At 37.3% G+C, this 15,473-nt stretch overlaps 1 non-coding gene across 1 annotated transcript; it reads right to left on the reverse strand.

The window, feature by feature from the left end:
* Window positions 1-1,090: 1,090 nt before the first annotated feature.
* LOC111752261 (U6 spliceosomal RNA) lies at window positions 1,091-1,200 on the reverse strand. Its single transcript, XR_002787228.2, has one exon. It is a non-coding gene; the product is annotated as a U6 spliceosomal RNA (small nuclear RNA).
* Window positions 1,201-15,473: the final 14,273 nt, after the last annotated feature.

Genomic DNA, 15,473 nt, shown 5'->3' on the forward strand with positions numbered 1-15,473 from the left:
AATGGGCCCACACAGGTCCTTGCATGGGTGAAAGACATTCAAAGTCCATGGACCACTTTTGGCTGTGCCCAGGCAAAGGAGCTGCTTCTACAGTGAGTTCCCAGTTTACGGGAGCCAGCAGATTATTTTTTCCCCATTTGTTAGTTTATTCCTTCTCCAAGGCTTGGAGAATGGCTCAGGGAATGCAGCAGAACCTATCTCAGGCCCTGGGGAAGCGACTGCCACTGATGCTGGCTCAAGGGGCTGGAACAGAGGAAAGGGGGACCAGATAAATGGAAGAGAGTTCTTTTGAAAGGGATGCTTTTTGTCCAAACCATAAATTAGACTCAAATAGTTATCTTCTGCTAACAGAGCTGTTCTTCACTGATTCCAGAGGAGTGAGTAGACTTTGTGCAGCTCGCTGTCACTCACTGTGTAAAACACATCCCGAACGCTACCACCAGCCCTGTCACAGTTGCGTCAGGGGATCGGACCTGCGAGGCACCGGTTTCCACCAAATCATTTCTGGCAACTCTTCACTGCTTTAGAACTGACTCTCCCTCCCTCTTCCATTCTGTGTGATTTCTTAACTTTGCCTTTGATGTTTAGGGCGCTTAGTTTGTCATATATAAAATCGATTCACTTTTTTTGTGTGTCTTTGTTGTAAGAGGAACCACTGAAAGTGTCTGACTGCTCCATCTTCCCCTATTCCCTTTCTACTAGAATTTGAATTTTGCACCCGACTTTTCTCTTGCTCCATCAGGGACTTTCTGTTGTGTTCCCTGACTGAGCTGTCTTTGGTGGTAGCCAGGCATCATCTAGTTCTTCTGCTCTCAGGCTGACGTGGTCTCTGGTTTATGTGGCCCTTTTTGTCTTTTGGACTAATATTTTCCTTGTGTCTTTGGTGTTCTTCATTCTCTTTTGCTCCAGGTGGGTTGGGACCAATTGATGCATTTTAGATGGTTGCTAGCTAGCTTTTAAGACCCCAGATGCCACTTACCGAAGTGGGATGCAGAATATTTTCTTAAAGAATTTTGTTATGCCAATTGACCTAGATGTCCCTCAAAACCATGGTCCCCATACCCCTGGCCCTGCTACTATGTCCCCTGAAAAGAATCTGGAACACTTCACAAATTTGCATGCCATCCTTGTTCAGGGTCCATGCTAATCTTCTCTGTATTATTCCAATATTTTTAGTATATGTGGTGCTGAAGCAAGCACAATTTTTGTTTTCTTTATGCTGAGGTGTAATCCATACGGAAGACTGTGGTCTTTGAGCTTCATCAATAAGTACTTCCAGTCCTCTTCACTTTCAGGAAGAAGGTTCAGCAAGGTTGTGTCATCTGCACAATGCAGGTTATTAATGAGTCTTCATTCAATCCTGATGCCACTTCCTTCTTCGTATAGTCCAGTGTCTCAGATTATTTGCTCAAAATACAGATTGAATAGTTATGGTGAAAGACCACAATCCTGATGCATACTTTTCCTGACTTTAAACCACAGAGTATCCTTTTGTTCTATTTGAATCACTGCCTCTTACAGGTTCCTCATGAGCACAATTAAGTGTTCTGGAATTCTCATTCTTCACGATGTCCATAATTTTTATGATCCACACAGTTGAATGACTTTGCATAGTCAATAAAACACAGGTAGACATCTTTCTGGTATTCTCTACTTTCAGCCATGATCCATTTGACACCCACAATGATATCCCAGGCTCCACATTCTCTTCTAAATCTGGCTTGAATTTCTGGTAGTTCCCTGTCAATGTCCTGCTGCAACCACTTTTGAATTAAAATAATTAGGGGTTTCCAATTTTGTCTATTATCTACTTCCAATTCTACTTTCCCTCAGAAATATAGAGAAATTCCTAATCAAAAGTTTTTGGTTCAACAGGCAACCAAGTTAAAGATATGATCACTTAAATTTGTTCCCTTTCTTTATTATACTCTTGTCTCCTTTTTCTTGTTTTCATAGTCTTGGCTTTGTAGACAGGGGTATATGCCAGTTATCCTGCCCCTTCTCAATACTTTGTAGCATACCCAGTTTTGTAATTGGCCTTTCCCATAGAAACATACCCTGTAGTCAAATTTTGATGTCATGTAAACAGCTATCAATGCTCAATTTTAGCGTTTTTTTAAATTAAATCACAGAAATTGCACATAAAAGAAAGAAACTTACCAAGGGTACAGATATTGGTGAGTAGAAGGTGATTTTTAGGAAATTCAGGACCAAGAGAAGTGATTAGGAAAAAAGTTATAAATATGAAAATAGTCAAGTAAAATATATTTTGGATTGTTCCTTACAAAGTAAAACTACCTAATACATTCACTGTAGTTATAGTGATAGTATATAGAGACTATTTGATTCTTATTAAGTACTATTACACAATTAGTCAATAAGTCAAAATATGCAGTGATGACCAAAAAAACATGGTAATTGGTGAAGAAGACATTTATTTCTTATTAACTCATTTTCTTCTTTGTCCTTTCCATTATCTTAATGTGTTTCCGTTGGAACACAGGTGACAGATAGCGCTGGAGGATGGATTCTATGCTCACCACCCCCACCACAGCAAGCATAAGGAATGAGATTATGGTAAGCTCTAATGGTATGTCTGGGAACCAACTATGGCAATTTTCTGTTTATTTCAATTCCTAAGGTGTTTAGGGAGAAAAAGCAAAGGAGTGACCTCATCCCTGTTTTGTTTTGGATAGTAACAAGTTTATTCTTTATGTACATTTGGTCTTGATAATAAGAACTGAGATTGAATGCTGTGGACAAAATAATAGAAATGATTTGATATTATAGAGATCTGAGACCTATATGCACAGAACATTCAGTTCCTAATCTTTTGGCTACCAAAGACAAGAATAATAGCTAGTGTAGCTTGTTATTCACAATTGAACCCTAATATTTTGTCCAAATATCAAAGTTGGAAATAAAGCAAAATAAAATAAAAAAAGCACATTTGCTCTGTGCAGGTAAATTTTCAAATGTTAGTAAAAATCTAGCTAAAAGACCTTAGAAAACCAATCTTACTAAAATGGATTTTAATCTTGTTCTGAAACAGTTTATAATTTGATTGGACATTGAGATTAATTCTTATGTGGAATCAAATAAATGTTTTGCCTTATTCAGTCAAATGATATGTAATTTTAACAGTAACTGTATGGCTATATAATAGAGGCAATAAATGACTGTCTTTTTTACTTTAAAAAATACTTTGAAAATTTCATTGTATATAATTATTTTGTTTTCATTTATGTCTTGATGTTAATGCACTAGCTTTTTTTGACAAAAGCCTCATGATTGATCATGAATAAGACAGGTTGCCCATGAGCAATGTATTTTAATATGGGAAAAGTGAGAGATACCAGATGAATCATATCATTTAATATATTTGGAACACATGCCCACTCAGGATAATCATTTAAACATAGAGTCTTCATTTTTCCCAGGAAGCCTCGTGGATGTTTTTCACCTGTCCAAGTAGTTAAGAAGCCCTTGAGGTCAGGGATGATTATTTTTATTTTTTATCTAGTTTCCAAATAATCTAGTACAATGCGTATTACCTAGAAAGTATTTGGTAAATATTCTGGGACTCAAAACAATATACTGAAACACAGAAAATGATAATGAGGGAGGGTTAGTGTAGGGCGTATCATGAGTCGCACCCTTCCAAGAGGATGTGACTCAAGTCGCCCTTATTCAAGTCACATCCTTACTCAAGTATCTGATAAGAGAGGAGTTTCTGGGGGGTAGTGACCTGTATCCAATACATATGAATGCTCTGGCAAGGCTCTCCCTTGATCTGGATCCTGCATCCAGCTCATCATCATCTGACCTACACTTTTTGGGACTTGAGCCAGCAGCCTGCCATCTGACCTGCTAACTTTGGGATTCGCCAGCTTCCACAGCCCCGTGGGCCAGCAACCTGCCACCTGATCTGCCAATTTTGCATTCATCAGCCCCTATAACCACATGAGTCAGGAGAAGCCTCCAGCCTGATGCCTGACCCATGGATTTGGGACTTGCCAACCTCCACAACTGCATGAGCCATTTCCTTGAGGTAAATCTCTTTACACATACATACACACACACACACACACACACACACACACATATATATATGCACTTCACTGGTTTTACTTCTCTAGAGAACCCAGCTTAAAATACATATATTAGGAAAATGTGCAAGGCGGAAGCCAAACTGCATAAACCTTATATGTGATATGTGTAACTGTCTTAACTAACTTGAATAATATGCAATATTCATTACTGATTACAGATTCTCATCCTATTAATCATCATAAATCTTGACCAAATCCTCAAAGATGATATAATGGTCAAAATCTTTTCCCACCCAATAATATAGCATTTATATTTTTTAAGTAATTCTATTATTAAATAAAATTTTCTAGAAATATTAAAAAATTAGCTCAAGCTTAATTACTTTGGGACATTTTTAATATATTTATATTAGAAATTTGTAGACCATAGAAATAAATACATTTGATAAAAAACATTTTAATAGCAGAAACAACAATCTTGTTTAAACATATATTTATACAAAAGTAACTTCGTAATGTGAAAAATGTGTTTCTTTTCTTATAATACAAAGGATATTTCAACAGTGTAAAAGGTGAAAATGTTACATGAATAATTGAAGCCCTGGTGGCACAGTGGTTAAGAGCTTGGCTGCTAGTCAAAAAGCTCAGCAGTTCAAATCCACCAGCCACTCCTTGAAATCGTGTAGGGCTTCTACTCTGAAAATAAGGTCAATATGAGTTGGAATCAACTCAATGGCAGTGGGTTTGGTTTTGGCTTTATATGAATAATTTGGTAGACCTAAAATACTGACCAAACAACATGGAAGATTGAAGTTTGATTTGATTGTCATGATGGCTAGAAAACAAATCTGGACAAATACTATTTAAAAGAGATATACTAAAAAAAGAATAGAATCCCTATATGATAAAAACTACAATTAAGCAGGAAGATAAGCCAATTTAAAATAAAAATTTACCCTCAATTGACTAGTTTTAAAAGACAGAAAGCAAAATATTGACAAACTTATAAGAAGAAATTGACAAAAGCAACATCATAGTGGGGAAATTTAGCCATCTATATCAGTTATTGATAGATCAAACAGACATTAATTGCAAGGCAATAAAATACTTGAGCAAAATAAGTAGTAAGTTAGAACCTTGCTCCCAGCAACAAAGAATACACATTTTCTCCCTTAATTTCATATAAATTAAGAAACCGACCACAGATTAGGCCATGAACCTAGTCTCCATGAATTTCTAATTCTTCTCATCATATAGAACAGAACACATTTGACCACAATAATTATATTAGAATTTAACAAAATAAACAAGCAAAAACCTATACTTTAGTGGGGGGCGGGGGCGGGGAACTAAACTTCTAAGTGACTCTTGAATCAAAGTCTGATTAATAATTGAAATTAGTGAATATTTAGAACTGAAGAGTAGTAAAAATACTGCATATGCAGATTTATGGAATGTTGTTAAGTTGTTAGGGGCCATCAAGTTAACTCCGGCTTATAGAGATCTTATGCATAACAGAACAAAACACTGCCATGCTCACAATTGTTGCTTGTTTGAGCCCCTGTTGCAGCCCCTGTGTCAATCTATCTGGCTAAGGGTGTCCTTCTTCTCTGCTGATCCTCTACCAAGCTCATGTCCTCTTCAGAGGCTGGTCTTTCCTGATGATGTGTCCAAAGTAAGCAAGATGAAATCTTGCCACCCTTTCTTCTAAGGAGCATTCTGGCTGTACTTCCTGCAGGACAGTTTTTTGTTCTTTTGGCAGTCAATGGTGTATTCAATAGTTTTTGCCAACACTACAATTTGAATACATCAGTCCTTCTTCAGTCTTCCTTATTCATTGTGCAGCTTTCACATACATATGAGGTAATGGAAAAATTGTGGCTTGGGTGAGGCTCACTTTAGTCATCATAGAAGCATCTTTACTTTTTAACAATTTAAAGTGGTCTTTTGCTGCAGATTTGCCCAATGCAATGTATCATTTTATTTCTTGACTACTGATTTCATGGAAGTTTCTTATTAATACAAGAAGAATGAAATCCTTATCAACTTCAATTTCTTTGTTATTTATCGTGATGTTAATTTTTGGTCCAGCTGTAATGATTTTAATTTTCTTTATGTTCAGATGTAATTCCTACTGAAGGCTGTAGTCTTTGACCTTTATCAGTAAGTGCTTCGAGTCATCTTTACTTTTGGCAAGCAAGGTTGTGTCGCCAGCATATCTCAGATTGTTAATGGATTGCCCTCCAATCCTGATGCCATGTTCTTCATATAGTTTGACTTCTCTGATTATTTGTTCAGTATATAGATTGAATAAATTGTACTCAGAAGGCAACTTATATGACTAACTGCTTATATTAGGGTTTTTTTTTAATTAGGGAAAAATTGTTAAAAATTAATGATTTAATTGTCTGTCATAGGATTGAAAATAGGAATAACAGAATAAATCAAAACAAAACAAATCCAAAAAACAAAACTAGAAGTCAGAGAAAATAAATAGAAGAAATTATTCAAATACATAATAGAAAGAATTTATAAAGCAAAAAATTGGTTGAAATACTAGCAAAATTGAAAACATTTTTGTCAAGACTGATTAAACATAAAAAGAATGAAATGAAAAGGAAAGCAATGAAAATGGAACATGACCTGAGATACAACAGAGTTAAAAAAAAATGTTATGAACAATTTCATGCCACAAAATTTGAAATCTTAGGAAGAAATTATGGCTAATTTCTTAGGAACATAAATCTATCAAAATGGAATCGAGAAGCATTAGCAAACTTGAAATGATTTACAACTAATGACATAATTCAATTTAAAAGACTACTTACAAGCACACAAACTTCAAACACTGAAAAATCATAAGATTCCAAGCTAACATAAACCCTTCCAGAGGATAGAAAAAGATGAAAAACCTCTTAACTTATTTAATGGGCACAGTAAAACTTTCACACAAAATCTTTAAAAAGTCTGTAACGTAAATAATCACAGACCAATTTCACTCATGGACATAGATGTAAAAATCCTACATAAAATATTGGCAAGGTAAAATCAGCACAATTATATCATTAAAATGAATATTATGTCCAAGTTGTTCTAAGAATGTTAAGATGGTTTTCCATCAGAAAATCTACTTAAGTAACTCACCACAATAAGACATTATCAGTAAAAATCATACGATTATTATCAATAGATGAAGAAAAATCATTAAAAAATATTCATGAGGAGAGGTGGAGCCAAGATGGCGGAATAGACAGATGCTTCCTCTTTACAACAAAGACCCAAAAAAACAAGTGAAACAAGTTTATTTGTGACAAGCTGGGAGCCCTGAGCATCAAGGCAAGCTTAGACAATGAACTGAGGGGTAGGGGAGGAAGAGACAGTTCAGAAGTGGAGAAGAGTTACCAGACCTGAATTGCGGGGAGCCCTCAGGCACCATTCCCAGAGCAGCAGCACCAGCGGCAGCAGGCTGGTACTAGCATTTGGATGCAGTTTCCTCAGGGAGAAGCAGCCACCCATACAGCCCACTCACATCTACAGAACCTGAGAAGGACAGAGCTCTCCGCAAAAGCTAAGTACTTGTGTATATTTTACCATGTGCCCCCTCCAAGCTGGCTTCAGTGGCTGAATCCCTAGGCCTGAGATAGACCCTGGTGAGCACACAGAGCCATCCTCCTGACCTTGGGGAAGGAAAAAATTTGCAATTGGTGGGGAAATACAATTTGCTAACTCCATTGTCTGGGGGGGCTCAGGACAGAAGTGGCTCCTGTCCAGGCATAAACCATCCATGGACCTTGAGCACCTTTCCCTTCTGCATGGACCTGTGTGGGCCTATTTTGGGAGACTAGGCCCCTGTTGGCAAACTCCAACCATTTCAGCTGTGTGGTGGAGAGGTGGGTGTTTGACATTTGACACCATTTTGCCTATTAAACAAGGTCCTCACCTACCCACATCAGGGACCTTAGGACTAGTAGCTCCACTCAGGTCACCCAGCCACCCACGACAGGGGTCCAAAGATAACTGGTACCTCCCAGTCATTACAACCAAAAACTTTGGGTGTCCATGGTCCCTCTGCAGAAACCGACCACCAGCATGCTCTAGGGAACAGAGACGTGTTTTCCTCAGAGAAACTTGGGGGTCAGTTCTCAGCCCCCTGCCTTGTTCAGAGCATGACCCCCTGCTGCAATCAGATACCGGTATATATGCCAATCACCCCTGCCCCTCTAAGATTGTAGGACAGAGCCTGTACCACACACTTGATATCAGCTACCTGGAAACCTGAGCTGAATTCATATAAGAAAACTGAATGGACTCCTAGACTGATATACATGATAACAGCTTTAGCCAGCTGGGGACAGGACACCAGAGCTCCAAAGGTGAAAATAATCAAGCTAGCTCACTCAAGCAACCCACAGGGGTATACCAAAACAAAACAAAACAAGCAGGTATGACACAGTAAGTAAGCATAAACTAATACGATAACTTATAGATAGCTCGGAGACGGCAGTCGATATCAAGTCACATAAAGAAACAGACCATGATCACCTGCACAAGCTCTCAAAACAAAGAATCCAGGGATCTTCTAGATGAAAGTGTATTCCTGGAATTACCAGATGCAGAATACAAAAGCTTAATATACAGAAACCTTCAAGACATCAGGAAGGAAATGAGTCAATATGCAGAACAAGCCAAGGAACACACAGATAAAGAAGCTGAAGAATTTAGAAAGATTATTCAGGAACATAATGAAAAGTTTAATTAGCTGGAAAAATCCATAGACAGACAGCAATCAGAAATTCAGAAGATTAACAGTTAAATTACAGAATTAGACATGGATAGAAAGAGAAGCAGAATTGAGCAAGTAGAAGATAGAATTTCTGAAATCAAAGATAAATCACTTGGCACTAATATAGCTGAAGAAAAATCAGATAAAAGAATTAGAAAAAATGAAGAAACCTTAAGAATCATGTGGGACTCTAGCAAGAGAAATAACCTACAAATGATTGGAGTACCAGAACAGGGAGGGATAACAGAAAATACAGAGAAAATTGTTGAAGATTTGTTGGCAGAAAACTTCCCTGATATTGTGAAAGATGAGAAGATATCTATCCAAGATGCTCATCTAACTCCACATAAGGTAGATCTTAAAAGAAAGTCACCAAGACATGTTATAATCAAACTTGCCAAAACCAAAGATAAAGAGAGAATTATAAGAGCGGCAAGGGATAAACAAAAAGTCGCCTACAAAAGAGAGCCAATAAGAAGAAGCTCGGACTACTCTGCAGAAACCATGCAGGCAAGAAGGCAATGGGACAACATATTTAAAAAATTGAAGGTAAAAAATTGCCTGCCAAGAATCATATATCCAGCAAAACTGTCTCTAAATATGAAGGTGAAATTAAGACATTTCCAGATAAACGCAAGTTGAGGAAATTTGTAAAAACCAAACCAAAACCACAAGAAATACTAAAGGAAGTTCTTTGGTTGGAAAATCAATAATATCAGGTATCAATTCAAGTATAGGACACTGGGCAGAGCAACCAGAAGTCATCCCAGACAGGGAAATACAAAAAATAGAGCAAGATTATTAAAAAAAAAAAAGGGGGTAAAAGTGATGTTGTTATATAAAAGAAGACAACACGAACATAATAAAGAGTAACTAAGAAATGTAATCATACACCTTTCATATGGGGAGGAAGATACGGCCATACAAAGAAATAAAATTTAGTTTTTAGTTTTAAATTTAGAAAAATAGGGGTAAATAATAAGATAACCACAAAGGAGACAAACTATCCTATTCATCAAAATAAAAGACAACGGAAAAATACAGACTCAGCAGAAACAAAATCAAGAACAACAAATATTAGGAAAGGATAATAAATACAGAAAATCTACACAGCACATAAAATCAAGTGGGAAAAAGAAACTGTCAAGAACACACAAAAAAAGACATCAAAATGATAGCACTAAATTCATGCAGCTATCCATAATTACCTTGAATGTAAATGGACTAAATGCACCAATAAAGAGACAGAGAGTGGCAGAATGGATTAAAAAACACAATCTGTCTATATGCTGCCCACAAGAGACATACCTTAGTCTTAGAGACACAAAGGATGGAAAAAAATATATCAAGGAAACAACAATCAAAAAAGAGCAGGAGTGGCAATACTAATTTGTGACAAAATAGACTTTAAAGTTAAATCCATCAGAAAGGATAAGGAAGGACACTATATAACGATTAAAGGGACAATACACCAAGAAGATATAACCATATTAAATATTTATGCACCCAATGACAGGGCTGCAAGATACATAAAACAAACTCTATCAGCATTGAAAAGTGAGATAGCTCCACAACAATAGTGGAAGACTTCAACACCACTTTCAGTGAAGGACAGGACATCCAGAAAGAAGCTCAATAAAGACACGGAAGATCTAAATGCCACAATCAACCAACTTGACCTCGTAGAAGTATACACAACACCCCATCCAACAGCAGCCAAGCATACTTTCTTTTCTAGTGTACATGGAACATTCTCTAGAATAGACCAAATATTAGGTCATAAAGCAAGCCTTAGCAGAATCCAAAACATTGAAATATTACAAAGCATGTTCTCTGACCATAAGGCCATAAAAGTGGAAATCAGTAACAGGAAAAGCAGGGAAAAGAAAACAAACACTTGGAAACTGAACAATACCCTGCCCAAAAAAGACTGGATTATAAAAGACATTAAGGATGGAATAAAGAATTTCATAGAATACGATGAGGATGAAAACACTTCCTATCAGAACCTTTGGGACACAAAAAGCAGTGCTCCGAGGCCAATTTATATCAATAAAGGCACACATCTAAAAAGAAGAAAGGGCCAAAATCCATGAATTATCCCTACAACTGACTAATTTCACTCAGCATAATGCCTTCCAGGTTCCTCCATGTTATGAGGTGTTTCACAGATTCCTCACTGTTCTTTATCGATGCGTAGTAAATTGTGGTATATTCATACAATGGAATACTACGCATCCATAAAGAACAGTGAGGAATCTGTGAAACACTTCATAACATGGAGGAACCTGGAAGGCATTATGCTGAGTGAAATTAGTCAGTTGTAAAAGGACAAATATTGTATAAGACCACTATTATAAGAACTTGAGAAATAGTTTAAACTGAGAAGAAAACATTCTTTTGTGGTTAAGAGAGGTGGGAGGGAGGGAGGGTGGGAGAGGGGCATTTACTAACTAGATAGTGAATAAGAACCACTTTAGGTGAAGGGAAAGACAGCACACAATACAGGAGAGGTCAGCACAATTGGAATAAACCAAAAGCAAAGAAGTTTCCTGAATAAACTGAATGCTTCGAAGGTCAGTGTAGCAGGGGCAGGGGGCTGTGGACCATGGTTTCAGGGGACATCTAAGTCAATTAGCATAATAAAATCTATTAACAAAACATTCTGCATCCCACTTTGAAGAGTGGCATCTGGGGTCTTAAATGCTAGCAAGCGGCCATCCAAGATGCATCAATTGGTCTCAACCCACCTGGATCAAAGGAGAATGAAGAACACCAAGGACACAAGGCGATTACGAGCCCAAGAGACAGAAAGGGACACATGAACCAGAGACTACATCATCCTGAAACCAGAAGAAGTGGATGGTGCCCAGCTACAACCCATGACTGCCCTGACAGGGAACACAACAGAGAGCCCCTGAGGGAGCAGGAGTGCAGTGGGGTGCAGGCCTCAAACTTTCATAAGACCAGATTTAAAGGTCTGACTGAGACTAGAGGGACCCCAGTGGTCATGGCCCCCAGACCTTCTGCTGGCCCAGGACAGGAACCATTCCCGAAGCTAACTCTTCAGACGTGGATTGGACTGCACAATGGGTTGGAGAGGGATGCTGGTGAGGAGTCAGCTTCTTGGAACAGGTGGACACTTGAGACTATGTTGGCATTTCCGGCCTGGAGGGGAGAAGAGATGGTGGAGGGGGTTAGAAGCTGGCGAAAAGGACACGAAAAGAGAGAGTGGAGGGAGACAGTGGGCTGTCTCATTAGGGGGAGAGTAATTGGGAGTGCGTAGTAGCAAGGTGTATGTGGGTTTTTGTGAGAGAGACTGACTTGGTTTGTAAACTTTCACTTAAAGCACAATAAAAATTTTAAAAATATGTATTCATAAGTTTAGGAACTAAAAGAGACTTTTTTTTATTCATATAGTGGTGTTCTAGAAAATCTTTGAATGCAACATTAGAAACTACCACAGAATAGGATCCCTTGTGGCACAGGGGTTAAGTGCTCTGCTGCTAACTGAAAAGGTCTGCTGGTTTGAATACAGCAGGGGCTCCTAGGGAGAAAGATGTGGCGGTCTGCTTCTGTAAAGATTATCAGTTGATGTCCAGTCGATTCTGACTCATTGTGACCCTGTGAAGATTACAGCCTTGGAACCCCTATGAGACAGTTCTACGCATTCCTATAGTGTCACTGTGAGTCGGAATTAACTTGATGGCGTGGTGGGCACACAACAACAAATTCCTAGGATATCTGCTATGACCAGTTCTACTCGTTATAACTATTGTGGTAAGATGAAAAAAAAAAAAAAGAAGACAAGGTATTAGAAGTGAAATGAAACAAAATTGTCATTATTCTAAACCATGATTATTTACAATTTAAAAGAATGTATAATTTTTTTTTTTAATAATTAACAGTGTATAAAAACTAATAAGCAAGAATAGCTTGTATTCTTAAACACTAGCAACGAAAGTTTGGAAAATTTAATATGTATAAAGAGTGCATTTCTAATAGCAACAAAAGCATCAAGAAATAAAATTAACAAAATAGGCATGAGGCCTTTATGGAGAAAAGTATAAAATGTAATTGAAACCCACTTTAGAAGACCTAAATGCTTGTACAGCTTTACCAAAATGATAAAGGCTATCAATTCTGTACTGCTTATTATGCTACAGACACTGGTCAAAGGCTAATAACGTTAGCCCATATAATGTTCATACTAACCATAGGAAGTAAGCCTAATTGTTGTCATTATTTTATGAACAAGACAATGGAGATTTAGTGACTTTCCCTTTGATATAAAGGTAATTGGTGGGAGTTGTAGGTTTAAACCAGTAGACTGTCTCTAGAACCTAACTGCTTAGACACTAGACAATACTATCTCATCAGTGATCACAAGTAGAAACACACAATACACTAAACAAACCAATTTTCCCACATTAGACTATGAATTTAAAGCAGTTAAAAATATAGAGTTTCTTCATGAAACTGAATTTTTCAAAGGTATAAAAGCACAGAGTTAAGAATAATTTTGATATAGAAGACCAATGTGGAAGGCCTTGCCTTTTATATCAAGATTTATTAAAAATAGACATTGTATTATTGATACAGTGATAGGAGAATAGAACAATGGAAAATAATAGAAACCTCAGAAATAGACCTACACTTACACAAAACCATGAAATATGATTGACGTGCCATTGCAAATCAGTGGGAAGGAAGACCATATTTAGTGAATGATGATAGGACAACTGGATATACATGTGGATAAAAATAAAAATGGATGCGTGTCTCACACTCTATTTGGCAGTTGTTTCAAATTTAAGTGAAAAAAGCAAATTCTAAAGTTTCATATATAGAAAAATGTCAGTATGATTCAAAGTGCAGCAGTTTCTTTAAAAAAAAGTCCAAAGCCATAAGAAAATTTACATTTTTAAGAGAATTTTTTTTTTTTCATTTGTGCCACTATTTTTAAAGTGCTAGACACATTCGGAAGAAGATATTTGTAAACATATAACAAAGGATTCATGTCATACATCTATCTATCTGTCTGTCTGTCTATCGATCAATCATCTGTCTCTCTCTCTCTCTATCATCTACCTACCTACCTACCTATCATCTACCTATCATCTATCTATCTATCTCTAGCTACCTATCAACCTATCATTTGTATTAAAAAAAAAAAAAACTCAGCAGATAAAATCTTAAGTACATATCCAGGGAATTCACAGATGAGAAAATAAGGATAATCAATGAACCTACAAAAAGATTCTTTCTAGTAATTACTAATGATTACACATGGTCACTAGAACAAATGAACACAAACAGCATACAATTCTTTAAAATTATTTGAAATATTAAAAAAAAGAGATGGAAATGATTTAAAAGGTTAATGTTGTTGTTAGGTCCCACTGAGTCAGTTCTTACTCATAGAGACCCTATGCACAACTGAACGAAACACTACCAGGCCCTACTCCATCCTCACAATTGTTGTTATGCTTGAGCCCATTTTTGGAGCCACTATACCAATCCACCTCATTGAATGTCTTCCTCTTTTTCACTGACTCTCTACTTCACCAAGCATGATGTCCTTCTCCAGGAACTGATCCCTCCTGATAACATGTTCAAAGTATGTGAGACAAAGTCTTGCCATCCTTGCTCCTAAGGAGCATTCTGGCTGTACTTCTTCCAAGAGAGATGTATTCGTTCTTTTGGCATGGTATATTCAATATTCTTCACCAACACCACAACTCAAATGCATCAACTCTTCTTTGATCTTCCTTATTCATTGTCCCGCTTTCACATGCATATGATGTGATTGAAAATACCATGGCTTGGGTCAGGCACATCTTAGTCTTCAGGGTGACATCTTTGCTCTTTAATACTTTGAAGAGGTCCTTTGCAGCAGATTTGCCCAATGCAATGGGACTTCTGATTCCTTGACTGCTGCTTCCATGGCTGTTGATTGTGGATACAAGTAAGATGAAATCCTTGACAACTTCAGTCTTTTCTCCAATAATCATGATGTTGCTTATTGGTCCAGCTGTGAGGATTTTTCTTTTCATTATGTTGAGGTGTACCCCATACTGAAGGCTGTGTCTTTGATCTTCATCAGTAAGCGCTTTAAGTCCTCTTCACCTTCAGCAAGCAAGGTTGTGTCATCTGCATAATGCAGGTTGTTAATGAGTCTTCCTACAACCCCGTTGCCCATTCTTCTTCATATAGTCCAGCTTCTCCATACATACATTCAGCATATAGATAGAATATATATGGTGAAAGGATACAACCTTGATGCACACCTTTCCTGATTTTAAACCATGCAGTATTCCCCTGTTCTGTTCAAATGATTGTCTCTTGATCCATGTACAGATTCCTCATGAGCACAATTAAGTGTTCTGGAATTCCCATTCTCTGCAATGTTATCCATAATTTGTTATGATCTACACAGTCGAATGCCTTAGCATAGTCAATAAAACAAGGGTAAACATCTTTCTGGCATTCTCTGCTTTCAGCCAGGATCCATCTGATATCAGCAATGATATCCCTGGTTCCACATCCTCTTCTTAACCTGACTTGACTTTATGGCAGTTGATATACTGCTGCAGCCACTTTTGAATGATATTCAGCAAAATTTTGCTTGCATGTGA

Source organism: Loxodonta africana, chromosome 26 (assembly GCF_030014295.1).
Source record: "Loxodonta africana isolate mLoxAfr1 chromosome 26, mLoxAfr1.hap2, whole genome shotgun sequence".
NCBI lineage: Eukaryota > Metazoa > Chordata > Mammalia > Proboscidea > Elephantidae > Loxodonta > Loxodonta africana.